The following is a 27431-nucleotide window of genomic DNA, read 5'->3' as shown; positions in this document are numbered from 1 at the left end:
GGGGGGGGTTGTGCTAGTCTAAATGATTGGGGGGAGGGGATTTGGGCTAGTATGGATGATTGAGGAGAGGGGGATTTGTGCTAGTATGGATGAATGGGGGGGGGGGACATTTGTGCTAGGAGGGGTGATTTGGTGTGGGGAGAGATGTGAGGGGTAGAGGATTTGTGCTAGGAGAAGTAATTTTTTTTTGGGGGGGGACTTGTGCTAGTATGTATGATTGGGGGGGGATTTGTGCTAATATGGATGATGGGGGAGGGGGATTTGTGCTAGTATGTGGATCATTAGGGGGGATTTGTAATAGTATAAATGAGTTTGGGGGGATTTGTGCTAATTTAGAGGATGGGGGGATTTGTGCTAGTATGGATGAATGGGGGGGGGGGGGTTGTGCTAGTAAGGATGATGGGGGGATTTGTGCTAGGAGGGGGGATTTGGAGTGGGGATGGATTTGAGGGGTCAAGGACTTGTGCTAGGAGAAGTGTTTTTTTTTGGGAGGGGGGGGGGGTGGGATTGAGCTAGTATGAATGATTGGGGGGGATTTGTGCTAGTATGGATGAATTGGGTGGGAGGGTATTTGTGCTAGTATGAATGATTAGGGGGAATTTGTGCTAGTATGGATGATTGAGGGGGATTTGTGCTAGTATGAATGATTGGGGGGGGGGGGTATTTGTACTAGTATGAATGATTGGGGGGGGGATTTGTGCTAGTATGGGTGTTGGGGGGGGGGGGTTTGCTACTATGGATGATTGAGGGATATGTGCTAGTATGGATGATTGGAGGGGGGGGGATTTGTGCTAGTATGAATGATTGGGGAGGATTTTGCTAGTATGCATAAATAGGGGGAAATTTGTGCTAGTATGTATGATTGGGGGGGGGGGGGGTGCTAGTATGAATGATTGGGGGGATTTGTGCTAGTATGAATGATTGGGGGGATTTGTGCTAGCATGAATGATTGGGGGGATTTGTGCTAGTATGGATGATTGGGGGGGGGGGGGATTTGTGCTAGTATGAATGATGGGGGATTTGTGCTAGTATGGATGATTGGGGGGGGGGGTTTGTGCTAGTATAGAGGATGGGGGGATTTGTGCTAGTATGGATGATTGGGGGGGTTGTGCTAGTAAGGATGATGGGGGGATTTGTGCTAGGAGGGGGGTATTGGGGGATTTGTGCTGTGAGGGGGGATTTGGAGTGGGGATGGATTTGAGGGGTCGAGGACTTGTGCTAGGAGAAGTGTTTTTTTTTGGGAGGGGGGGGGGGGTGGGATTGAGCTAGTATGAATGATTGGGGGGATTTGTGCTAGTATGGATGAATTGGGTGGGAGGGTATTTGTGCTAGTATGAATGATTGGGGGTATTTGTGCTAGTATGGATGATTTGGGGGGGGGGGGTTGTGCAAGTATGGATGATTAGGGGGAATTTGTGCTAGTATGGGCGATTGAGGGGGATTTGTGCTAGTATGAATGATTGGGGGGGGGGGGGGGGGTTGTGCTAGTATGAATGATTGGTGGGGGGTATTTGTACTAGTATGAATGATTGGGGGGGGGGGATTTGTGCTAGTATGGATGTTTGGGGGAAGGGGGTTTGCTACTATGGATGATTGAGGGATTTGTGCTAGTATGAATGATTGGGGAGGATTTTGCTAGTATGCATAAATAGGGGGAAATGTGTGCTAGTATGTATGATTGGGGGGATTTGTGCTAGTATGAATGATTGGGGGGATTTATGCTAGTATGGATGATTGGGGGGGGGGGGGATTTGTGCTAGTATGAATGATGGGGGATTTGTGCTAGTATGGATGATTGGGGGGGGGGATGTTTGTGCTAGTATGGATGATGGGGGATTTGTGCTAGTATGGATGATTGGGGGGGGTTGTGCTAGTATGGGTGATTGGGGGATTTGTGCTAGTATGGATGATTGGGGGATTTGTGCTAGTATGGAGGATTGGGGGGGGGATTGGTACTAGTATGGATGATTATTGGGGGGGGGGGGTTGTGCTAGTATGAATGATTGAGGGGATTTGTGCTAGTATGAATGATTGGGGGGATTTGTGCTATAATGTATGATTGGGGGGATTTGTGCTAGTATGGATGATTTGGGGGATTTGTGCTAGTATGTATGATTGGGGGGATTTGTGCTATTATGGATGATTGGGGGGATTTGTGCTAGTATGGATGATTGGGGGGATTTGTGCTAGTATGGATGATTGGGGGGATTTGTGCTAGTATGGATGATTGGGGGGATTTGTGCTAGTATGGATGATTGGGGGGATTTGTGCTAGTATGGATGATTGGGGGGATTTGTGCTAGTATGGATGATTGGGGGGCTTTGTGCTAGTATGTATGATTGGGGGGCTTTGTGCTATTATGGATGATTGGGGGGGATTTGTGCTAGTATGGATGATTGGGGGGATTTGTGCTAGTATGGATGATTGGGGGGATTTGTGCTACACTGGATGATTGGGGGGATTTGTGCTAGTATGGATGATTGGGGGGATTTGTGCTAGTATGGATGATTGGGGGGATTTATGCTAGTATGGATGATTGGGGGGGGGGGGGGTTTGTGCTAGTATGGATGATGGGGGATTTGTGCTAGAATGGATAATTGGGGGGGGGGGGTGCTAGTATGGATGATGGGGGATTTGTGCTAGTATGGATGATTGGGGAGGGGGGGATTTGTGCTAGTATGGATGATTGGGGGATTTGTGCTAGTATGGAGGATTGGGGGGGGGGGATTGGTACTAGTATGGATGATTATTGGGGGGGGGGGGGTTGTGCTAGTATGAATGATTGGGGGGATTTGTGCTATTATGGATGATTGGGGGATTTGTGCTAGTATGTATGATTGGGGGGCTTTGTGCTAGTATGGATGATTGGGGGGATTTGTGCTAGTATGGATGATTGTGGGGCATTTGTGCTAGTATGCATGATTGAGGGGGGGGGGATTTGTGCTTCTATAGATGATTGGGGGGGATTTGTGCTAGTATGGATGATTGGTGGGGGGGGGGGGGATTTGTGCTACACTGGATGATTGGGGGGATTTGTGCTAGTATGGATGATTGGGGGGGATTTGTGCTAGTATGTATGATTGGGGGGCTTTGTGCTAGTATGGATGATTGGGGGGATTTGTGTTAGTATGCATGATTGAGGGGGGGGGGGATTTGTGCTTCTATAGATGATTGGGGGGGATTTGTGCTAGTATGGATGATTGGTGGGGGGGATTTGTGCTACACTGGATGATTGGGGGGGATTTGTGCTAGTATGGATGATTTGGGGGATTTGTGCTAGTATGTATGATTGGGGGGCTTTGTGCTAGTATGGATGATTGGGGGGATTTGTGCTATTATGGATGATTGGGGGGATTTGTGCTAGTATGGATGATTGGGGGGATTTGTGCTAGTATAGATGATTGGGGGGATTTGTGCTAGTATGGATGATTGGGGGGATTTGTGCTAGTATGGATGATTGGGGGGATTTGTGCTAGTATGGATGATTGGGGGGATTTGTGCTAGTATGTATGATTGGGGGGCTTTGTGCTAGTATGTATGATTGGGGGGCTTTGTGCTATTATGGATGATTGGGGGGATTTGTGCTAGTATGGATGATTGGGGGGATTTGTGCTAGTATGGATGATTGGGGGGATTTGTGCTACACTGGATGATTGGGGGGATTTGTGCTAGTATGGATGATTGGGGGGATTTGTGCTAGTATGGATGATTGGGGGGATTTATGCTAGTATGGATGATTGGGGGGGGGGGGGGTTTGTGCTAGTATGGATGATGGGGGATTTGTGCTAGAATGGATAATTGGGGGGGGGGGGTGCTAGTATGGATGATGGGGGATTTGTGCTAGTATGGATGATTGGGGAGGGGGGGATTTGTGCTAGTATGGATGATTGGGGGATTTGTGCTAGTATGGAGGATTGGGGGGGGGGGGATTGGTACTAGTATGGATGATTATTGGGGGGGGGGGGTTGTGCTAGTATGAATGATTGGGGGATTTGTGCTAGTATGAATGATTGGGGGGCTTTGTGCTAGTATGGATGATTGGGGGGATTTGTGCTATTATGGATGATTGGGGGATTTGTGCTAGTATGTATGATTGGGGGGCTTTGTGCTAGTATGGATGATTGGGGGGATTTGTGCTAGTATGGATGATTGTGGGGCATTTGTGCTAGTATGCATGATTGAGGGGGGGGGGGGGGATTTGTGCTTCTATAGATGATTGGGGGGGATTTGTGCTAGTATGGATGATTGGTGGGGGGGGGGGGATTTGTGCTACACTGGATGATTGGGGGGCTTTGTGCTAGTATGGATGATTGGGGGGATTTGTGTTAGTATGCATGATTGAGGGGGGGGGGGGATTTGTGCTTCTATAGATGATTGGGGGGGATTTGTGCTAGTATGGATGATTGGTGGGGGGGATTTGTGCTACACTGGATGATTGGGGGGGATTTGTGCTAGTATGGATAATTGGGGGGATTTGTGCTAGTATGCATGATTGAGGGGGGGGGGGGGGAATTTGTGCTTCTATAGAAGATTTGGGGGATTTGTGCTACTATGGATTATTGGGGGGGGGGGGGGTTTGTGCTACTATGGATGATTGGGGGGATTTGTGCTAGTATGGATAATTGGGGGGGGGATTTGTGCTAGTATAGACGATTAGGGGGGGGAGGAGGGTTTGTGCTAGGAGGGGGGAAGTGTACTCAAAGGAGAAATGTGAGGGGTAGAGGATTTTTGCTAGGAGACGTTTTTTTTTTTAAGGTGGGGGGTGTTGTGCTGTGGGGCTTTGAGGAGAGAGGATTTTAGCTTGGAGGGGGGGGGGCAAAGATTTGTACTGGGAGGTGGGACTTTTATTCTTAGAGTGTAAGCATGCAGATTTGCGCTCAATGCAGATTGGTTCCTGCACTATTTTTTGCGATTTCAGCTGCGACTTGCATAGACCTCTGTGCATGAAATCGCACACACATCTCAGACAAGTCGCACCTGAAGTGGAACTGGCTTGCAGCTTTGAAACCATGCGATTTCAAAGTTGGATTGGGTGTGAACGGGGGCTTAAAGGGTAACGGATCTCTCTTCAGAGGGCAACACAAATGTACACAAGGCCTTAGACAGTTTTCACGGGGACAGGTGTCCCTCGCCTCCTTTCTTGGCGACAATCGCATTTATAATACTATAAAAGAAGAAAAATTTAAATAGAGGGTAAAATCCAGCCAGGAAAACAGACATATGTACAGCAGAGGAGCTGAGAGGCACAGCAGTCCATCTACAGTGGAGTCCTCCCTGTCCTCAGCCCCTCTGTTCACTGTCTGCTGTCAGTGTCAATAAAGTTGTGACGTGTTGAACCCTCTCCCACCTTCTTCCGGTGTCTGCGGGCGAGGCATGCCGGGAGTTGTAGTCTCGGCGCTCCTCTGCATTTGTTCCTCTCCTGGCCGACACGTCGGGACCGCACTGAGCGGGCGATCAGGTGAGCTGGCGGGCCGGGTGTTGTGGCGGGCGGGAGCGGCCCGGGGAAGGGCCGGTGAATGGGGCCCCATAGGGGCCCGGCTGTGATGGTTGTCGCTGTGGAAAAGAAGCGCCTGGCTGGGGCCCGAGGCTGCCCCCCTCTGTACCGGGGAGGTGTGTGGAGGCGCCTGGCTGCCCAGGAGGGGGAGCTGAGGGCCCCAGAGAAGGGGGGACACCTCTCCTGACTGGCCTGGACCCCCTCCAGCTGTCTGGGGAACCACAAATCCCAGCATGGCCTATCAGAGCCCGAGCTGGAGGTGGTGGGGGCCCCCCCTGTGCTGAGGTGACAGGGGGGAGGGGGGGCATAGTGAGGGGTACAGAGGGTGCAACACCTCTCCCAGCCACAGGGGGAGCTGCATTCCAGGGGTGTCACCTCTGTCCTCATACACACCATACAATCTGATTGTACAATCTCTATAGTACACATTGTATACAGATCTGGGGCTCCTCCTATTGCACCGCATTGGTGGATCTGAGGCCACGCCCACGTCTTGCGACTTAAAATGTGCGTTTTTTTCTTTCTTTCATGTCTTTCTATTGTGCGGTTTTCCTGCGACGTGTGTGCAGCAACCAATGAGAGCGTTGTGCCACGTTCTGCAGCTTTATGTGTTTTTTTTTGCCGCAAGCAAAAATGTAGGACTAATGTGGGGGGGTTAAAAACGAAACGCGGCAAAACACTCCCATAAGTCGCTCTATGCGCGTCAAGGGAAAAGCGAGCGAAAGAAAAACGTAAAAAAAAAAAGTGCGTCTCACCTCGATGACCCCCCCCCCCCGATGACCTTTTGCTTTCCTGCGTTTCGGGTGCGGTTAACGATTAGGCCTTGTTGACATAAGGCGATTCTAAATCGCGGCAGAACGCATGCATTTGCGTCCCGTTGTTAGTGACACCCCAGACGCGGTGCGATTCTGCCGCATGACAGAATAGTGCGGCTCTCACAGCAAAACGCGTAGATAAAAAAAATCACAAGCGGCGTTGTTGCCCCAAAAAACTGTTTATTTCGAATGAATTTCTAACTGTTTAGTGCCAGCAATACGGGGATTTTTTGGGGGGCAACAAAAGAGGCGGAGCTTTTTTGGGGGCGACAAACGCAGATTGGGCGGTCAGATGAAGCGAGTAGGCTGGGCAATGCTTGACACCCGTTTCTGCATGTAAGCCCCCCCCCCCCTCTCGTTCACATCGATTCCCACTTTAAAAACATGCGACCCCCCCACTTGAAGTTGCACAATTCCAAATCTGCAGGAAAGTGCGACTTCATGCTGCATTTTTGGTCCTTTTTTGGTCAGCGCATCCCCACTGAAATGCACTGAAAACGCAGCAAGAACACATTTTCGAGTCACATGATCTATAAAAAGAACACACCATAAGCACAGTAAAAATTACAGGCGTTCCACAAAACATGAAGTTGAACTTTGAAGTTGCACAGTTTCAAATCTGCAGGTCAGTGCGACTTCATGCTGCATTTTTAGTGCATATTTGGTCAGCGCCTCCCCATTGAAATGCACTGAAAACGCAGCAAGAACACATTTTTCGAGTCACTGGACCTATAAATAAACACACCATAAGCAGAGTAAAATCGCAGGCGTTCTGCTTTGTGCGTTCCACGCAGAAATTCAGGACAAATGCGGCAAACGTGTTTTTGATGAATTTTCTGAGACACATGACCTATGGAAAACCCACCATAAGCACAGTAAAATCGCAGGCGTTCTGCTTTGTGCCCCCCCCCGTGTTTTGCCACACGCAGAAATGCAGGACAAATGCGGCAAATGTGTTTTTGATGAATTATCTGAGACACATCACCTATGAAAACCCACCATAAGCACAGTAAAATCGCAGTCGTTATCAGCACCTTTTGTTTGCTTTTGGCACAACGCTGAAAACCCGATTTTCAGGCGATATTTGTTGGTGCTTGAAATTTCGGTGCATCGCTGGTCTTAGGCCCCTTTCACACGGCTCCGTTTTGTCGACTGAGCCGATCTGCTGATGACAGCTCTGTCTCTGCTCTGTGTGTGGAGATGGAGCTGTCAGATCCCCGCTGTTCTCTATGGGGGATTTGGATGAGAACGGACCGCCTGTCTATTCTCATCCAATCCGCTGGAGGGATGGAAAATAGGGATTCCATCCGTCCGGATTTCACTGACAGGATCAGATTGGAAAGCAGCGGGTGTCTCCGCTGACATCTGCTGCCCCATAGGGATGCATGGAGGATCCGATCAGATCCGCCTGAAAAACTGACAGTCGGATCTGATTGGATCGTTAGTGTGAAAGGGGCCTAACACCTCATTCACATTGGATGCAGCTTTGAACTCTTGCAACCTGAATTTGCACGTTTTCAAAGCCGCTGGGTGGTGCAAATTTCCTGACATCAGTGAAACTTCATGCACAGCGGTCTATCCAAGTCGCACCTGAATAGTGCAAGAACCTTTTTTTTTTTTTTTTTAACCACTTGCCGATCGCCGCACGACTATATACTGTGGCGGTCAGCCCCTCCTGGGCAAAGTGACGTACTGGTACGTCGCTCGCCCTTGAGCCTCTAGGGGTCGAGCGCACGCCGCTGGAGGCGCGCTTTCGCCCCCTGACGTTCCCGCGCGAGTGACCGGCGGCTCCGATGTCCCCCCGGCCACTCACAATCTCCCGCAGGAGAGGGAGAAAGGCAGGCGGCTGATGTAAACACAGCCGTCTGTCATTCTCCCTTAAATCATCACAGAGGCTATGCGATCCTGCTATGTAGGATCATATGTCTCTGTGATGATCTAACAAGCCACGCCCCCTGACAGTTAGAAGCACGCCCCTAGGGACACACTTAAGCCCTTGATCACCAATAAAGTTAACCCCTTCCCTGCCAGTGTCATTTTTACAGTAACAGTGCATATGTATAGCACTGATTACTGTAGTAATGTCACTGGTACCCCCAAAAGTGTCAAAAATGTCAGTCAGGGGTCCGATCTGTCCGTCCCAATGTCGCAGTCCCGCAAAAAAAATCGCAGATCGCCGCCATTACTAGTTAAAAAAAAAATAAAAACAAAAATGACAGAAATCTTTCCCGTAGTTAGTAAACGCAATACGTTTTGCGCAAAAAGTAAAAATCGCACAGGTGATCAAATACCACCAAAATAAAGCTCTGTTTGTGGGAAAAAAAGGACGTCAATTTAACTTGGGTACATCTTCGCACGACCGCGCAGTTGTCCGTTAAAGTCACGCTGTGCCGAATCGCAAAATAGGCCCTGGTCTTTGAGCAGCCAAATCCTCCGGGGCTTAAGTGGTAAATCAGTTCGGCACCGCAAAGTCGGAAGTCAAAGTCAAAAACCGGATCGGTCCGTTGATCAGTGTTACCGATCCCCTGATCCAGTTATCAGGGCCATATCGGCGCCGATATCCGATCCGAATATTGGATCGGTGCATCCCTAGTTGTGTGGACATATAGTGGCCACAAAGCTAAGCATTGTGGCCGTGGTATGTGTTTAATACTGCTGGATTGTTAATATTTCAGGCAGGGGGCAAGGGGGGGGTAAAACTGCTGCTCAGCCAATTGTTTTTTAATTTGGTACTTTCTGTTATATGGTGACAGTTCTCTGTCTCCCGATTGTCCTCCGGTGTCATTTCCTTACCGGAGCTATTTTTGCCCACTTGTTAAAAAATATAAAAGATTAGTTAAAATGCCCAAACTATATGTATTTTCTGAAGGCAGAGACCCTGGAGAATAAAATGGTGGTAGTACCAAAAAAAAAAAAAAGAATGTTACACTTTCTGTTATAAAACACAACAAAAAAAAATCTAATTTCTTCATAAATTTAGGCCACAATGTATTCTGCTACGTCTTTGGTGTGTAAAAAAAACAACCCTGTAAGCCCCGGTTCACACTAAGGCGACCTGTGAGGCGACCTGGTCGCCTCACAGGTCACCGTAGGTCGCCTCCCATAGGGAAGCTGCAGACCCGTTCTAATAGGAGCGACACAAGTCGCTCCGACTTAGAAGAAGGGTCCGGAGCAAGAAGGGTCCGGAGCTTCTTTGGGGCGACCCGGAGGCGACCGCCATAGACTTCAATGTTATGAAGTCCGTGGCGGCCGCTCCGAGGTCGCGGCGCGCTGCTCGCACTGCGACCTCGGAGGTCGCGGTGCGAAGTAGCGTCGCCCCTATGTGAACGGGGCCTAATGCTGGCCTTACACGGTTAGAAAAAAGTCTGATTTCTAAATATCCGTGGAACGTTCATACCATAACGCCATCGTTGTATTGATATGTGGCCACTAATTATCCACATATTATTAATCAATAGGAACATAAATGGTACAGTTTTTGTTGATCGATTACGGGGTCTGGGGTTACACTTTAACACAAGCATGCGCTGTAGATTTATTTTTCTTTTTTTCTTTTTCAAACTGTTTATAATTGATTCCCCTACTGATGTTGAGAAAATCGATCGTTTAGGCTCAAAAAATCCAACATGACGGTGTGTTTTTTGCAAATTAGCAATTAGCCCACTATTGTTTCAAAAGTCAAATAGAAAAGCGTATTTAACACTTATTTTTTTATTTTACTTATTTTCTAACTTTGTATGGCTAGCTTAAAGCGTAACTCCGCTTTTGTTGAGAAAAAAACATTCCCCTCTGGGTGATCTACAGTATGTGCATTGCAGGGATTTTAACAAACTTTGTTGCAGATTCCTACCGTTTGTTATTCTGGAGAAATCATTGATTGTTCCTCTGTGCTGAGTTGGTGAAATGGGAGTGGTTTCATAATTATCTATCAGCTGTGCCAGCTGCAGGTCTCTAATGAGGAAATCTGCTGGGTCTGCATCCCTTTAGAAGTGTTCCTATTGGGAGTATCTCACCAAAAATGACATTTGTGTTGCAGGGGATGCCAGAAATCTGACTTGTATTTTAGGCAGACTTCTGGGAAAATTGGGGAGCCAATCACGCAAGCAGGAAATGTTTCTGGGGGTGTGGTCAGTATACAGAACACCTCCAGGTGGCCATATTGTATTGCATTTTCAGAAAATTACAACAACTGCAGATTGAAAAGGAAAGGGAATTTTTAAAAACATTCAATTACAATCTGATTTGTGTCGCAATTGTATACGCTATGTTGTTTGTTCGCCGACTTTTTTTTTTTTTCCCCCCTACGAAAGGTGGGTTTACCCTTAAAGTGTATATAAATTGTTTTTTATGTGAAAGTTATAGCATCTATATACCTTGGTGTATGTATGTGTGTGTGTATATAATATTGTGTGTGTGTGTGTGTATGTGTGTATGTATGTATGTGTGTGTGTGTGTATATATATATATATACTGGAATTTGTGCAGCTATGACACTATATTGATGATGGCGGTGATCAGCGACTTGTGGTGGGCAGTCTGGTTTTAACATTCAGATTAATGAATTTACATGTAAGATTCAGATTGATAAAGTATTCAGAATATGAATACTGGCTGAGGAGGTTACTAACTGACACCGATATCGCTAGTGACACTAAACCCTTTCACTGTACTGATGACATTGGTTGGGAAGGGGTTAACATCTAGTTCAATGAAGGGGTTAAATGTGTACCTAACAATGTGTATTGTGTTCTGCTTTTACTATCTGGCTGTTTTTTCTCCTTGCTTTTCAGGGAAAAGAAACAGCCAGATTGCGGTTTACAAAAACACAGGACTCTGTGTGCAGTTGATGGATACAGCCAATCAGCAGGTTTCAGACAAAATCATTGGCTGAAATCAGTTGCCAAACTCGTGCTGTGTCCATTCACAGCAGGGTGCGTGTACAAGTGCGCCCCACACCCAGAGGCAATCCGACAGCTTCCATGTACGTTGGCGACCGTGCCTGCACCTGCTGCCCGCTGCAGTATATTTATTGTGATCAGTCAGCAGAAGGTTAAAATTGCTTGCGTCCGTTAAATGGAAACCACTTCAATACCCCAAATTTTCTATAGGTGATGCTATTAAAACCATTTAGAGTTAAAGTGGTTCCAAAGGCAGAAGGTTTTTTACCTTAATGCAAACCATTACCTGACCTCACTATCCAGAGCTGTCCCCTCCAGCAGCCTTGCCCTGCTGTCCTTCTACATCCACCAGTGTTACTGAGAACAGCGGGAGCCATTGGCTCCTGCTGCTATCAGCCAAATCCAAGTGAGGAGGGAGCAGAGGGTGTAGCCAAGGCACGCTGCGTGTCTATGGATGCAGATAGCCCAGGTCAGGAGTGCTTCTGCACAAGTTACTTGCTATGGGGGCACTTGGAGAAGAGAGTGCAGACAGGGAACTCCAGAAGAGGTCACTGAACAGCTAAGTATAACATGTTTGTTATTTTAATTTTAAAAAATAATTTACAGCCTATTCACACTGATCCGACTTGGACCGCGACTTGGTCAGCCTGACAAGTCGCGGTCCGTCGCATCCCATAGAATAGTACAGGAACAGTTCTAATAGGAGCGACACAAGTCGCTCCGACTTAGAAAAAGGTTCCTGTACTACTTCAGGGCGACCTGGAGCGACTTGCATAGACATTCATTATATGAAGTCCGTGCAGGTCTCCCCGAAGTCGGATCTGACATAGTGTGAACTGAGTCTAACAAGCACAAACCCCCCCCCCCCCACCCCCAAATATACTTTCCTCCACCTTCCGGCGACATCCCTCACTGGCCACTGTCCTCTCTCTGGGTGCTGAGTTTTTGGCCATTTGATTGGCCTGTGGGGGGTGATGTCATCACACACATGTGCACAGGAATCAGTCATTCAGCACAGATAAAGTGTGCTGGTAATTATTTGGAAGTGTCTGAGTGCTTTTTTTTCTACTTTATTGCTATCACATATTAGACCGTAGTTCCCTATGTGACTGCATACTTATAGGTTCTCCTTACTGAGGTATCAGAGGACTAGTAGACTCTTAATGTCTCCACTGAAGCTAATGGAGCACAGATCAAGTTATTTCTCATCTCTTCCGGGTTTTTGCTAGCCAGGGGAGGTCAGCAAATAAGCTTTCACTTATCTGTCTCCCCTTTTCCCCAGCAACACCCACCATGCGGGTCCTGAGCCCGAAGATGGGATAGCAGAGCCCAGGAAACATGGTGGGGGGGGGGGGGGTGTTGCTTTTGCGAGGTGAAGGCAAATGTACTGAGGGTCTGTGGAAACCAACAGTTAGCATGTCGGACCTAGGCTGGCTGTAGATGGGTATAAGTAGAAGGAAAGAAAATTGTTCAATTTTCGCACATCAACACATTTAATGTTAATGGGGGGGGGGGGGGGATGCCTCCTGCTGTGCTATTGTATTCTGCCAGTGGGGGGCACAGTGAGCATTCCTAGCTTACAGAATATATTCTTACACAGGATTTATATAGGGCCAATAGTTTACGCTAATTACAGCAGAAGCCGATCTGCGGGTGCCGGGCACTGGATGTCTGTCAGCACCCGGTGATTGTTGGTAAAACACACAGAACGGAACCCTGCCTATGTAAACAAGGCAGATCTCTGTTCTGATGGGGGGAGGGATGAGTTTGTGTCCCTTAAAAGCAGGGGAAAAAATCCAGCTCTTCCCCCTAGTAAAAGCAGCACATGCAGTACACAAAAACACTAGTTAGGCACACATTTAACTCTTTGATTGCCCTGGATATTTAACCCCATTCCCAGCCAGTGTCAGTAGAGGAACAGTGCATATTTTTAGCACTGATCATTGTATCAGTGTCACATTGTCCGCAATATCGCAGTCCCACTATAAGTCGCTGATCAGTGCTATTACTAGTGTGTGTGTGTGTGTGTGTATATATGTATCTATACGTGTGTGTGTGTGTGTGTGTGTGTGTGTGTGTGTGTGTATGTATATATATATTCTCAGAAAGTAAAAATAATATTGTTTTGTTTTCAAAATGTTTTGGTTTATAGTACATGGGGAAAAAAGAAAAACACAGTGGTGATCAAATATCGCCAGAAGAAGGCTCTATTTGTAGGGAAAAAATTACATACATTTTTTTTGTGTACAGTGTCACACGACCGTGCAATTGTCAGTCAAATGCGGTGAGGAGGAAGCGGGGGCGGAGCTAAGCCCCTCTGTGTCTCTATGGAGTACGGGTCCATAGACACACAGAGCTCAGGAGCTTGCATGCACTGTGTTCCCCCCCATGGCAAACAAAGTGCTATGGTGGCACACGGAAAAGAGGAGGAGCAAAGATCGTTGACAGAGGGCTCTAGAAAAGGAAGATTGGGGCCGCTCTGTGTAATATTTATATATTAAAAAAAAAAAATAAATAAATAACCTTTAGTAACCCTTTAAAGTGGTTGTAAACCCACTTTGTTGACATTTACCTATAGGTAAGCCTATATTTAGAGCCCATTCACACAGGGGCGACACGGCTTGCCGGGGCGACCTGTGAAGTCGCGGTGCACGCTGTGCACCGCGACCTCGGCGCGACATGCACGGACTTCATATCATTGAAGTCAATGCAAGTCGCCTCCAGGTCGCCCCAAAGTAGTACAGGACCCTTTTTCTAAGTCGGAGTGACTTGTGTCGCTCCTATTAGAACGGGTCCTGTGCTAATCAATGGCAGGCGACCCACGGCGACTTGTCAGGCGACCAAGTCTCCTGACAAGTCGTGCTAGTGTGAATGGGGACTAAGGCTTACCTATACGTGCTATAAATATCTCCTAAACTTGCACCGTTTAGGAGATATTTACTTTTAATGCAGCCGATGATGGAATGGCCACCCGTGCCGTTCCTTCAGAGCCCTGTGCAGTGAACGGCGGCTCCCGCGCGCATGCGCGGAAGTGATGTTATCGTGCCTCCGGCCATGCATACTAGCTCACTATGCCTTTTTGTCTTTACAAGTTTGTTTTTTTTCTCATTTTTTTGCCGAGGATTTACGTATTTAGTTCTTGCGGAGTGGGGTTATTTGGGGGCAAGTTTTAGGAGTCTGATATGAATCTTGTAGCTTTTAAAGAGCCATACGTTGAATTTTTCTTTAAAGAATTAAATCTGAAACATAAGTAATGAAAACGGTTGTTCTTGTTCAGCCTGGTCAGGCCCTACTGTGTTACATATATTAACTACTTGCCAACTGCGCTTTAGCCGAATGACGGCTACAAAGCAGCCTGCTAGTTCTGGGATGCCGTCGTATGACAGCATGCTGTGGTTGTGCCTGCTGCGGGGCGGCACGCTCTGTGATCAACGGTGTCTGGTGGATGCTCCTGATCACAGATTTAGGTAAAGAGCCAATCGGGGGTTCTTTACCATGTGATCAGCTGTGTCCAATCACAGCTGATCACGGATGTAACTAGAAGCTGGTTATCGGTACTCCTTTCCTTGCCTCCTCATTAGTGTCACCCATCAGTGCCATCCCCATCAGGGTTATGATTAAGCTAAAGTGATTTTGTGAAACGCGTCAACTGTGTTTGTTCCCTGTCTCTGATTTTTGTCACTATGGATTGTTTTGTTCTATTGGATCTTCAATAAATGATTTTATCATTTTACACCTTCAAGCTAGAGTGCGGTTGCCTTTTTCTATTCATGGTCACCCATCAGTGCCGCCTCATCAGTGGCCATCAGTGCAGCTTCATCACCGCATGTCAGTAAAGGAGAAAAATTACCTGTTTAAAAAAAAAATTACACTTTTCAACTTGGTTATAAAATTTTGCAGTTTTTTTTTTTTTGTTTTTTTTTCCAGTCTTTTATTTGTTTATTTAGCAAAAATGAAAAAACCCAGTGGTGATTGAATACCACCAAACTAAAGCTCTATATGTGTGGATTTTTTTAATAAAAATGTTGTTTGGTTACAGTGTTGCATGACCGTGCAATTGTCTTTTTCAAAATGTGACAGCACTGAAAGCTAAGAATTGGCCTGGGTGGGAAGGGAGTAAAAGTTTCTAGGCGGGAAGGGGGTAAAAGTTCCTGGTAGGGAAGTGGTTAATATGCCATAAAAAGGCTGCCATTTCCTATAGGAATATATACATGTTGGAATATCTCTGCTACAGATAAATATGTACTACTGACAGTGGCAATATTTTCCCGTCTCTTTCTTGACCCGTCTCTTTCTTGACCCGTCTCTTTCTTGACCCGTCTCTTTCTTGACCCGTCTCTTTCTTGACCCGTCTCTTTCTTGACCCGTCTCTTTCTTGACCCGTCTCTTTCTTGACCCGTCTCTTTCTTGACCCGTCTCTTTCTTGACCCGTCTCTTTCTTGACCCGTCTCTTTCTTGACCCGTCTCTTTCTTGACCCGTCTCTTTCTTGACCCGTCTCTTTCTTGACCCGTCTCTTTCTTGACCCGTCTCTTTCTTGACCCGTCTCTTTCTTGACCCGTCTCTTTCTTGACCCGTCTCTTTCTTGACCCGTCTCTTTCTTGACCCGTCTCTTTCTTGACCCGTCTCTTTCTTGACCCGTCTCTTTCTTGACCCGTCTCTTTCTTGACCCGTCTCTTTCTTGACCCGTCTCTTTCTTGACCCGTCTCTTTCTTGACCCGTCTCTTTCTTGACCCGTCTCTTTCTTGACCCGTCTCTTTCTTGACCCGTCTCTTTCTTGACCCGTCTCTTTCTTGACCCGTCTCTTTCTTGACCCGTCTCTTTCTGGGGCCTAGGAGTACTACACACACCGTCCTTGCTGAGCTTTGTTTTTACAGTGCGGAGAAGTAGATGAGTCCTGCTACACTGATTCACTGTCATGAGTTGTAATGCTTGTAGTTGTGGGAGAGGAGGGATGAAATCATATCTGTGTGGTAGTCTTAGAATGAATATTTCAGTTGTGTGTACTTTCTGTCAAGTTGCTATATGTAATGGATTTGTCTACCTGGGGTTAACGTGTGTACAGGGTGATGAATACTAAAAGTGGTTTGTAAACCTCAATCGTGTATTTGCACCTATAGGTAAGCCTAGAAGAAGTATGCGATGCATACTCGCACGTTATGCCTTTACCTTGCAGGTTTGAAGAAGAAAAAAAAAAAGCACCTGCAGTTTACAACCGCTTTAAAGTGTGACTAAAGGCAAAACTTTTTTATTTTTTTTATTTTGGAGAGAACGAAGAGGAATTTAATACGCCTAGCAGGTTTTTATGGCTTTTGTGTCCCTGTACGTCGTTAGACAGGGTCAAGTGCATATTGGTGTCCATGAACCTGTTGGAGGGGGATACCTCCTTACTTGGGAAGACGTAGACCGTAAAAACATGCCAGGGGTTTAACTCTTCCCTCTATCACTAAAATAAGTTTTTCTGCAGTCTGTGTCCCAACTGATTCAACAGAAATTTGTGAAATCTCTCCAACTGGGGAAACAAAGCCCAAAAAAAAAAAATCCTTAGAGGTTCTAGCCCTTCCTTAGGGCTCTTTCACACACTGAGTCCGTTGGACGGACTCAGTTTTTCTCAGCAGGGGATCGATCCACCGATCCACCGCTGAGCAGGAGGATGACAGCTGTGTCTCCGCGCTGTGTGCGGAGACACAGCTGTCAGTTCCCCATGCATCTCTATGGGGGAAATCGGATGGGAACGGACCGTCTGTCCGTTCTCATCCGATCCGCTGGACGGATGGAAAATAGGGTTTCCATCCGTCCATATTTGACGGATCGGATGTCAGCGGACATGTCTCCACTGACATCCGATGCCCCATAGGGATGCATGGGGGGGACCGTTCAGATCCGCCAAAAAAAACGGACAGGCGGATCTGAATGGTCCGCCTGTTTGAAAGGGGCCTTAGGACTCATGCACACAGGTGTATTCTATGTCTGACCTGCATGATTTACTCCTTCAGGAGGGAGAGATGTAAACTACAATAGCATGTCATCAATGGCGTTGCTGCCACTGGCTACACATTGTTTTGGGTTGATTTACTAAAACTGGAGAGTGCAAAATCTGGTGCAGCTGTGCATCTTAGCCAATCAGCTTCCAACTTCAGCTTTTTTTCCAGCTTGTTTAATTTGGCTTTGCCAAAAAAAAAAAAAAAACCTGAAAGCTGATTGGTGGTTTCTTTGCAGAGCTGCACCAGATTTTGCACTTTCCAGCCCCATTGTTTGATTTTTAATATGTTGGCTTTAGGAGTGACAGCGGCCAATAGGATTCATATACACTGGATGCATGTAAAGTTAGCACATATGTTACATGTGTACAGCATAGAATAAGGTTCAAATGTCGCTTTACGTAGCTAGACACTGCAGACCAAAACGGAGCAGTGTGCATGGATCCGTAGCATACAATACTGCTGTGTTCAGACCTGAATAAATTGCATATCTGTACATAGAAAATTGTACGCCTGTTGGCTAACCACTGCTAGTGAATGCCTAGGATATTTGTAAGGAAGAACTTATTTTAACATCCCCTACTCTATATGTTAGAATCATTTTTGGTCTTAAAAGGGAAGCATGCCCAAAGCTTTCGGCCGTACTAATGTGGGTCATAGTAGAGCACCTAACTTTTCCACTCTTGTGACCGGAAATCAGCTGACATTGGGCTAAAGTACGCTGTCAGCTCACATCAGAGGTGTTTCAGACACTGGTGGGATACCAACAATGTCTGGTTCCAGCCACATTCCTGACCAGCAGCTGGCACAGCGGATCACTGAGAGCCTGAGCCAGCCCTTCCGCCCCCTCCACAGCCCAGTGCTCCAGTGAGCGCTGGAGGGACAGAGCAGTGACTGACAGTCACCTTTCTGTGCTCAGAGTAGTTGCAGAAGTGAATTATCAGTGAAAACATGATCAATCAGTTCTTGGGCTTAGAGCCAACCAGGGATAGCTGCAGCATCAATGCCGATGGTGCTGCAGGGATGTGAGTATGTATGTATGTTTGGTTATATTCCCGCACTTCTCCTTTTAGGCTCGGTTCACATTTATGCGATGCGGGAAGGCTGCGAATTCGCAGCCTGTTCCCGCATCGCACACGCACCCCCGGCAGTTCACACTGCCATATGCGATACGCTGGGGGTGTCAATGTAATCTTAACGACACCCCCAGTTTGATCGCATATCGCAGTGCGATCGTGCAGTTCGCACAGGAGCGGATCGCACAAGTGTGAACCGCTGTGCGATCCGATCCTGATGCGGCTGCAAAAATGCCTCCTGTGCGTGTTTGCTCCGGGTGCGATGCGAATTTAGCCATACAAACTGTATGGCTAAACTCGCACCGCACAGCTGATCGCATGTAATGTCGGAGCAGTGCGCTCCGACATTACATGCGAACCCGGCACTCGCAGAAGTGTGAACTGGGGCTTAAGAATGAATGATATTAAAGTGGAGCAAAAAAGAAAAGGAACCCCATACATTGGTGATCATTGAAAAGGGGCTCTTGTACATTGGTGATGACTTGGGGATCCCTATATGCTGTTAGCTAATGGAGAGGGGCTCTCAAACATTGGTAATCACTGGAGGACCCCCTTACTTTGGTGGGCAGCAGGGAAGAGCCCCTTAAAGTGCTTGTGAAGGCTCAGTCCTCTTCTCGGGTCCCTCTTCTGTGCTCCTGGCCCCTCTCTCCTGTTGTGTCCACACAGCATGCAACTTGCTGTGGGGGCACATGAGCCAAGTCACAGCTCCCTGTACCTATTCAGACACAGAGCCGTGATCAGACCCGGCCCCCCCTTCTTCTGATCGGCTGACTGACTTTGATTGACAACAGCGGGAGCCAATCGCATTGCTGTCTTAGCCAATGAGGAGGGGAGTCCCGGACAGTTGAGACAGTTGTGGACATTGCTGGATCTAGATGGGGCTCAGGTAAGCATTGAGGGAGCTGAGTGGGGCTGCTACAAACAGCTATTTTTACCCTCAGCTTCTTTACCAAGGCAGCAGTCGTCTTGGAGGTGTGTTTGGGGTCGTTATGTTGGAATACTGCCCTGCAGCCCAGTCTCTGAAGGGAGGGGATCATGCTCTGCTTTAGTATGTGTATGTACATGTTGGCATTCATGGTTCCCTCAATGAACTGTAGCTCCCCAGACCTTGACACTCCCACCACCATGCTTGACTGTAGGCTAGACACTCTTATCTTTGTACTCATCACCTGGTTGCCACCACAAACTCTTGACACCATCTGAACCAAAGAAGTTTATCTTGGTCTCATCAGACCACAGGACATGGTTCCAGTAATCCATGTCCTTAGTCCGCTTTTCTTCAGCAAACTGTTTGCGGGCTTTCTTGTGCATCATCTTTAGAAGAGGCTTCCTTCTGGGATGACAGCCATGCAGACCAATTTGATGCAGTGTGTGGGGTATGGTCTGAGCACTTACAGGCTGACCCCCCCCCCCCCCATCCCTTCAACTCTGCAGCAATGCTGGCAGCACTCATACCTCTATTTCCCAAAGACACTCTGGATATGACGCTGAGCACATGCACTCAACTTCTTTGGTTGACCATGGTGAGGCCTGTTCTGAGTGGAACCTGTCCTGTTAAACCGCTGTATGGTCTTGGCCACCGTGGTGCAGCTCAGTTTCAGGGTCTTGGCAAACTTCTTATTACCTAGGCTATCTTTATGTAGAGCAACAATTTTTTTTTTTTTCAGATCCTCAGAGTTATTTGCCATGAGGTGCCATGTTGAACCTCCAGTGACCAGTATGAGGGAGTGAGAGCGATAACACCAAATTTAACACACCTGTTCCCCATTCCCACCTGAGACCTTGTAACACTGAGTCACATGACACCGGGGAGGGAAAATGGCTCATTGGGCCCAATTTGGAAAATTCTCACTTAGGGGTGTACTCACTTTTGTTGCCAGCGGTTTAGACATTAATGGCTGTGTGTTGAGTTATTTTGAGGGGACAGCAAATTTACACTCTTATACAAGCTGTACACTCACTACTTTACATTGTAGCAAAGTGTCATTTCTTCAGTGTTGTCACATGAAAAGATATAATAAAATACTTAAAAAAATGTGAGGGGTGTACTCACTTTTGTGAGATACTGTAAGTCTGCCACTGCTCTCTGCTCCGGGGTCCCGTAGTGGAATATGAGGGGATCCTATGGATTCACTGATACCTGGTTGAGAGAAGTGGACCTAGGCTGTGTGACATTTAAATGGCTTTGTATGAATATACAAGTCATCCTATAGCTCCATGGGTGTTTTTTTTTTCTCTTCTAGGTTTATTGGGTCAGCAGAACCAGACTTTATAATAATGGCTGAGTCGGCCCAGTTGGCCAGAATCACCCTCTGACTCCTTTTTGTACCGCTTGAATTTTTTTCGGTATTTTACATTACTAATGATTCTGAATGAATGAAAGTGAAGTACAAGTGTGGCAATGAGGCTCCTTCATTAAATCTGCAAAAGGTGGGCAGACCTTCTGACTCTGATGCTATGACTATTCTGTCCATGGGAATAAAGAGCAATCTGCAAAAATATTCGCCAACATCTGCCCAGGCTAAAAAATCATTTTAAAGTGGACATTCCTTTTAAATTGCTAAAGGTGGGCAGATCTGTCTCTAATAATGACAGGCAGTGAAATACCTGTCCCTGTCCTGGGCTCTTGCTTTTCTCTTCCCTGGCCAATCAGTGCTTTCCACTCACAGATGAGGAAGTGTTCACACACACGTCTCTGCAGAAAAGGGATCTTTTGGCAGTGGGCTTTGCAGAGATTATCCAGTTTTGTACACAATCTTTGCTTGCATAATTGTGTTCTATCCATGACTGGAAGTGTTTCAAAGCAGTTGTGTTAAACCCAAAAGTAAACATTTATTACATTGCAGCTTACCAATTCTTGGCTGCATTAGTTTCCCTTTTTCCCATCTGATGATCCAGCCAGCAAGTCTGTTGTTTCACAGCACAACCTATCCAGCCGAATGTATTAGTTTACATGGATGGGACAAACCACTTAAAGCGATTTTGTAAAGTCTCCTTTTTTTCAATAAAAATAACAAACCCGTTATACTTACCTGCTCTGTTAAAATGCAAATAGTGCAGCGCTATGAAATGACCAATTCATCAGTAACAAAAAATTCAGGTAACCGTGGAGCTTTGCCTTTTAAATATTGAAATCCCGTTGGACAGACAGTGTGTAACCTCCACCATAGACACACTTAGCCACTCAATCCAACGCCAAGACCCCTGAATCCACAGATGGCTCATAAAGGCTTTCCCATAAATATTATGTCTCCACCGGTCCGATAACGGAAGTCCTCCTGGTGTTGACCATATAATACAACAGATCGCGTGCACACAGGGATATCTCACCAAGACCCTCTCCTTAGGACTACCACACAGATGATCACCAATAGTCCAGGGTTATGAAAATAAGGAAACTATATAGGGCTCTCTGCTAAAATAGATTTATTCAATAGTAAAAGAAACACATTTACAGTTTCAGGCACTTCTCATACATATGAGCGCTCGTAGCATAGTATTTCAAAGGGATGGCTACGGATGATGTCAGGATGACGTCACGTATCTCCTTCCTGTACACGTTACGTCCCAGAGGACGAAACTTCATCAGTGGGTACAGAGATATATTATACACCCGCCTAAAAATACTATTGCATATTCAACAAGGGGATGAAACGCCTCCCTTCATTGTCAAGGTAATTACACTCTGCAACCCGGAAACCAGTAACCGAGACAATCCGCTTGCTATTACTAAGGACCTGGAAAATCTAACCATGGAGATGTTATATACTGCTGTCCTACAAAGGATTTCTAAAGCGAGAACCCAAGGACCTAGAAAATATAAGAATGGAGATGTGTCTACCCTCCCCCCTGTAAACTGACCACGGTATATCATGGCTGCTGAGCCCTGACACCGTGGTCAGTTTACGTGCCTCCGTCATCCACAGCCCTGCTCTGTCCTCCCCTACTTGCTTGACTGCTCGTGTCAGTACCCACACCTCCACTCCTGATGCTCTCATATTTTAATATAAAACAATCCCATCCACTCTTTAACCGCTTGCCGACCGCCGCAAGTAAATTTACTGCGTCGGTCAGCCCCTTCCAGGCAGAGTGACGTTAATTAACATCATTAGCCTGGGGAGCGAGCGCGCTCCCGCGCGGTCACGGACCCCCCCCCCCCCCCCCCCGCGCGTGTGACTGGCGGACCCGATGTCCGCCGGTCACTCGGCGATCGTCGGGGGAGAGGGAGAAAGTCAGGCGGCTTGTGTAAACAAGCCACCTGTCATTCTCCTCAGTGTAAAAACACTGATCAGACGGATCTACTATGTAGATCCGTTGATCAGTGGCCTTACAGCTGAAGCCACAGCCAATCACAGTAGAAAGCACGCCCCTAGGGACACACACACCCCCTCCCTCCCAAATAAAGTTAACCCCTTCACTACCAGTGTATTTTTACAGTAACAGTGCATATATATAGCACTGATTAGTGTAGAAATGTCACTGGTAACCCCAAAAGTGTCAAAAATGTCAGTCAAGGGTCCGATCTGTCCGCCGCAATGTCGCAGTACCGCAAAAAAAATCGCAGATCGCCGCCATTACGCGTTAAAAAAAAAACAACAAAAATGACAATCTTTCCCTTTGTTAGTAAACGCGATAACTTTTGCGCAAACCAATAAAAATACGCTTTTTGCGATTTTTTTTTTTTTTTTTTTTTTTTTTTTTTTTTTCTCCCAAACATAGGATAAAACAAATTGGCCGAAAATGTTAAAAAATTTTGATTTTTTACATTTTTTTTTTTGGGGAATTTCATATAAAAAAATGTGAAAAATATTGTTATTTTTGCAAAACTTGCGCTTTTTTTTGTTTATAGCACAAAAAGTAAAAAGCGCACAGGTGATCAAATACCACCAAAAGAAAGCTCTGTTTGTGGGAAAAAAAGGACGTCAAATTCGTTTAGGTACAGCGTCGCACGACCGCGCAATTGTCCGTTAAAGTCACGCAGTGCCGAATCGCAAAATACCCCCTGGTCGTTTAGCAGGAAAATCCTCCGGGGCTTAAGTGGTTAATATAACACTAAGTGTCCCTGTGCCATAGAAAAAAATATACCGATCTGTACCTAATATCAGAGTGACTCCCAGCGATCACGTGACCGCTTGGCTCTCTCTCCTCTCTTCTCTCCTCCCCGGCAGAGAAGAGAGCCAGGGGGGTCAGCCAAGTGGCGGGAGCCACTCTGATTTAGGTACAGGTCGGCATGTTTTTGCTTTAAGACAGGCACAGGAGCACTTGTTATATTACAGAGTGGATTAGGTGATTTTATAGTAGTGGCTTAACCACTTTAAGGTTCTGATGCTAATCTTTGCATACTATTAGAAGCGTGAATTGACACTGCTTGGAGTTTTGTAGGCCCCTGTACAACCTATTCAAGGTATGATTAATTGCAAAGGTGGTAGAATGCATGGGTAGGGTTTACACATTAAAACTCCTCTGGGTAAAAAAAAAAACAAAACTGTCATACAGGGCTTCTCCCCACGAACTTTGTTTCCACAACCTAATCCCTTCTGTCTTCTGGGTTTCAAAAAAGGCCAGTATCTTGCTATGGGGGTACTTGATCGTGCTCGCTCTTGGGTTACCACCTCATCCCTTTTAAACCAGGACGCATATTATTTACACAGGCTCTGTGGCTGATTTAGGTGGTAATTAAACTCACTTGGTGCCTTATGTGCATTATATCAGCCTCAGAACCTGTGAAATTAATCTGTCCTGGTTTAAAGGGATGAGGTGGCAACTCTAGCTTGCTCCCGAGCCCTCTCTGTGTCTCTAAAAGACACACAACGTGTGGCTCGGCCCCACTCCCTCTTTACTGGCTGTGATTGACAGCAGCTTGAGCCATTGAGGAGAGTGCCTCTGCTCTTGTGCACATAGCTGAATCAGGATTGGACTCGGTGGGGGGGGGGGGGGGGTGAGCTGCTTGCAGAAGGTTTTTTTTACACTAATGCATAGAATGTGTTAAGGTAAAAAACCTTCAGCCTTTATAACCGCTTTATTGATCTATTAAAAATAAAACCGAGCTGTATCCATTTTATTTATCTGCTTGGAGTTCAGTGCATTAGTGGTATTTTTTATATATCTGATGCTCTGTTGAATCTGCAGTATTTTTCAGTAGCTGTTTGCTCTTACAATAGTAGTTGACTGTTTAGGTAGGTCCTGCACAGCTGTTCTGGCAACTCAAGTCCGAATTGAACCTAGCTACTCATGATATGATTCATGACAATGGGACTGGCCTGTGACAGCCACACCACCCACCTCAGAAGAAACTTTTCCCAATTGCTATATCCATGGTGAGATAAGCCTCCCTCTCAGCTCCCTGTCCATACAGTAGGGCTGTTGGGATGTTTATTTACAGCGGGTAAAATAAGTATTGACCACTTTACCATTTTTTTAGGTTAATAGAATTCTAAAGGTGCTTTTGACCTGAGCTTTTCACCACGTCGGTAACAACCCATGTAATCCATACATACAAAGAAACCAAAACAAATTCAGAAATTAACCACTTTACAACCGGAGGATTTTGCTGTCTTCCGTCCAGGCCACTTTTTGCGATTCGGCGCTGCGCGACTTCAACTGACAATTGCGCGGTCGTGCGACGCCGTACCCAAACGAAATTTACGTCCTTTTTTTCCCACAAACAGAGCTTTCTTTTGGTGGTATTTGATCACCTGTGCGATTTTTACTTTTTGCGCTATAAACAAAAAAAGAGCGTTTATTTTGAAAAAATAACAATATTTTTCACATTTTTTTATATGAAATTCCCCCCAAAAAAGATGTAAAAACCAATTTTTTTAAAAGTTTTTGGCCAATTTGTTTTATGCTACATATGTTTGGTAAAAAAAATCGCAATAAGCGTATTTTGATTGGTTTGCGCAAAAGTTATTGCGTTTACTAACAAAGGGAAAGATTTCTGTCATTTTTGGTGTTTTTTCTTTAACGCGTAATGGCGGCGATCTGCGATTTTTTTTTTTGCGGGACTGCGACATTGCGGCGGACAGACCGGACCCCTGACTGACATTTTTGACACTTTTGGGGGTACCAGTGACATTACTGCAGTAATCAGTGCTATATATATGCACTGTTACTGTAAAAATGACACTGGCAGGGAAGGGGTTAATTTTATTGGAGAGGGAGGGGTTAATGTATGCCTGGTGCTTACTGACGTGTAGGGGGGGAGGTGACTGTGTGATTCATGGACAGATCGGATGTCCAGCTATGCTGAACAGTCCGATCTGTCACTCCCTGTCACTATGGAGATCCGCCCGCTGTGTTTACACACAGCGGGCGGATCTCCAGACTCGATCCCCGACGATCGGGTAAGAGCAGCGGCGATCGCCGCTGCTCCTCCCCTGGCCCGACTCCCGCTGTGAATGAAAACAGCGGGAGCGAGCCTCCGGCGGCGCGCAAGCGCCGCCCAGAAGGGGAGGAGTCCAGTCACGTTAATACTACGTGGCTGGACGGGAACGAGCCACTCTGCCGCAGTAGTATTACTGTGAGCGGTAGTAGAGTGGTTAAGTTGTGTAATAAAAATACGCATGGAAAAAGTATTTAAATATCTGAAGAAAAGGAGGTGCAAAAGGGCATGGAAAGCAGAGACAGCAGCTGAAATCTATCAGTAATTAGAAAGCAATTCTGCCCAAAGTAATGTCAGCTGGTTCAGTCTCAAATGATGGCCTATTAAAAAAAAAAAAAAAAAAATCTTTGCATGATGGGTAAAAGCAAAGAGCTCTTTCAAGATCTTCACAACCTTATTGTTGCAAAACATACTGATGACATTGATTATAGAAGGATTTTTAAACTTCCTAATGTTCCAGTGAGCACTTTTGGGGCCATAATCCAGAAGTGGAAAGCACATAATTTGACCATAAATTGGCGAGGAGCACTGGTCCTGGCAAGATTTCTGACAGAGGAGTGAAAACGATTATCAGAAGAGTTTTTTCCAAGGACAAATTGTGGAGCGCTTCATAAAGACCTGGAATTATCAGGTAGAACTGTTTGATGGAAAACCACAAGTAATGCACTCAACCGCCATGGTCTGTATGCACGCTCACCACGCAAGACTCCGTTGCTGAAGAAAAAATATGTTGAAGCTCGTTTAAAAGTTTGCTGCACAACATTTAGGCTATGCTTTTTATGGACAGGGCCAGGGACTTTTTTTTTCTGGTTTTTGGTTCTATAGACTTCAATGGATCAAAAAATGTGTATTGAAAAACACAAAGTGGACCTGGAATATAAAAACTGCAACCTGCATAGGTGTGAACCAGGCCTGAAAAAAGGTTGAGAAAAACTTGGAAATTATAGTCTGGTCAGATGAGACAAAAATGTAACTCTTTTGATGCCATAATACACATCAGGTTTGGGGGTCAAATAGCACATCACCCCAAAACACCCCCCATACCTGTTTTTCAGCATACTGTACTGGCAAACTTCGTGTCATTGAAGGAAGGATGGGTGGAAAGATGTACCAAGACATTCTTGATACAAATCTGCTGCCATCTACCAGGATGATGAAATGAGAAAGGACATTTCAGCAAGACCATGATCCCAACCACAAAGCCAAGGAAACTCAATTGGTTTCAAAGAAAGGAAAATAAAGCTGCTAGAATGGCCCAGCCAATCATCTGACTTGAATCTAATAGAAAATCCATGGAAAGCACTAAAGATCAGAGTTCATAGAAGCCCATGTAACCTTCAAGATTTGAAGACTGTGTGGAAGAATAGACCAAAATCACACCTGAGCAATGCATGATGTGACTAGTTTCTCCATACAGGAGGTGTCTTGAAGCGGTCATTACCAACAAAGGATTTTGTACTAAAGCCCCGTACACACGCACCGATTGTCGGCTGAACGATCGGCCGTCTTTTGTCCAGTGTTGTTGTGTTGGTTGAAATGTGCTCTAGTCTGCACACAAATTTTGTCGGCCAACAAAAACCAACTTCAGAAGTGATGTCATGTTCTGGTCTACTTTTCGTGTGTTTTTTCTTCTCTGAGCATGCCCAGTCTTGCTCATCTGATGTTTGTCGGCCGAAATCTGTACTGACTGAGGAACAATCGGCCGTTCTGTTGTTGGCCAACAAAAATTTTATAGCATGCAGACCTGATTTTGTTCGGCCGAAAAGTCGCAGTCGCTTGTCGGAAGCA

The 27431-nt window shown here is 46.2% G+C and overlaps 1 long non-coding RNA gene across 1 annotated transcript in view; it reads left to right on the top strand.

The window, feature by feature from the left end:
* Nucleotides 1-5358: 5358 nt before the first annotated feature.
* The window catches only part of LOC309567741, an 86300-nt gene continuing 64227 nt past the window's right edge, over nucleotides 5359-27431 (top strand). The window contains exon 1 of the long non-coding RNA XR_014225957.1: nucleotides 5359-5458. This is a non-coding gene — a long non-coding RNA (uncharacterized lncRNA). The remainder of the gene's footprint in view (nucleotides 5459-27431) is intronic.

Source organism: Pelophylax lessonae (assembly GCF_965119305.1).
Source record: "Pelophylax lessonae genome assembly, chromosome: 12".
Lineage (NCBI taxonomy): Eukaryota > Metazoa > Chordata > Amphibia > Anura > Ranidae > Pelophylax > Pelophylax lessonae.
The sequence above is the reverse complement of the archived record's forward strand: the minus strand, read 5'-3'. Positions and strand labels throughout refer to the sequence as shown.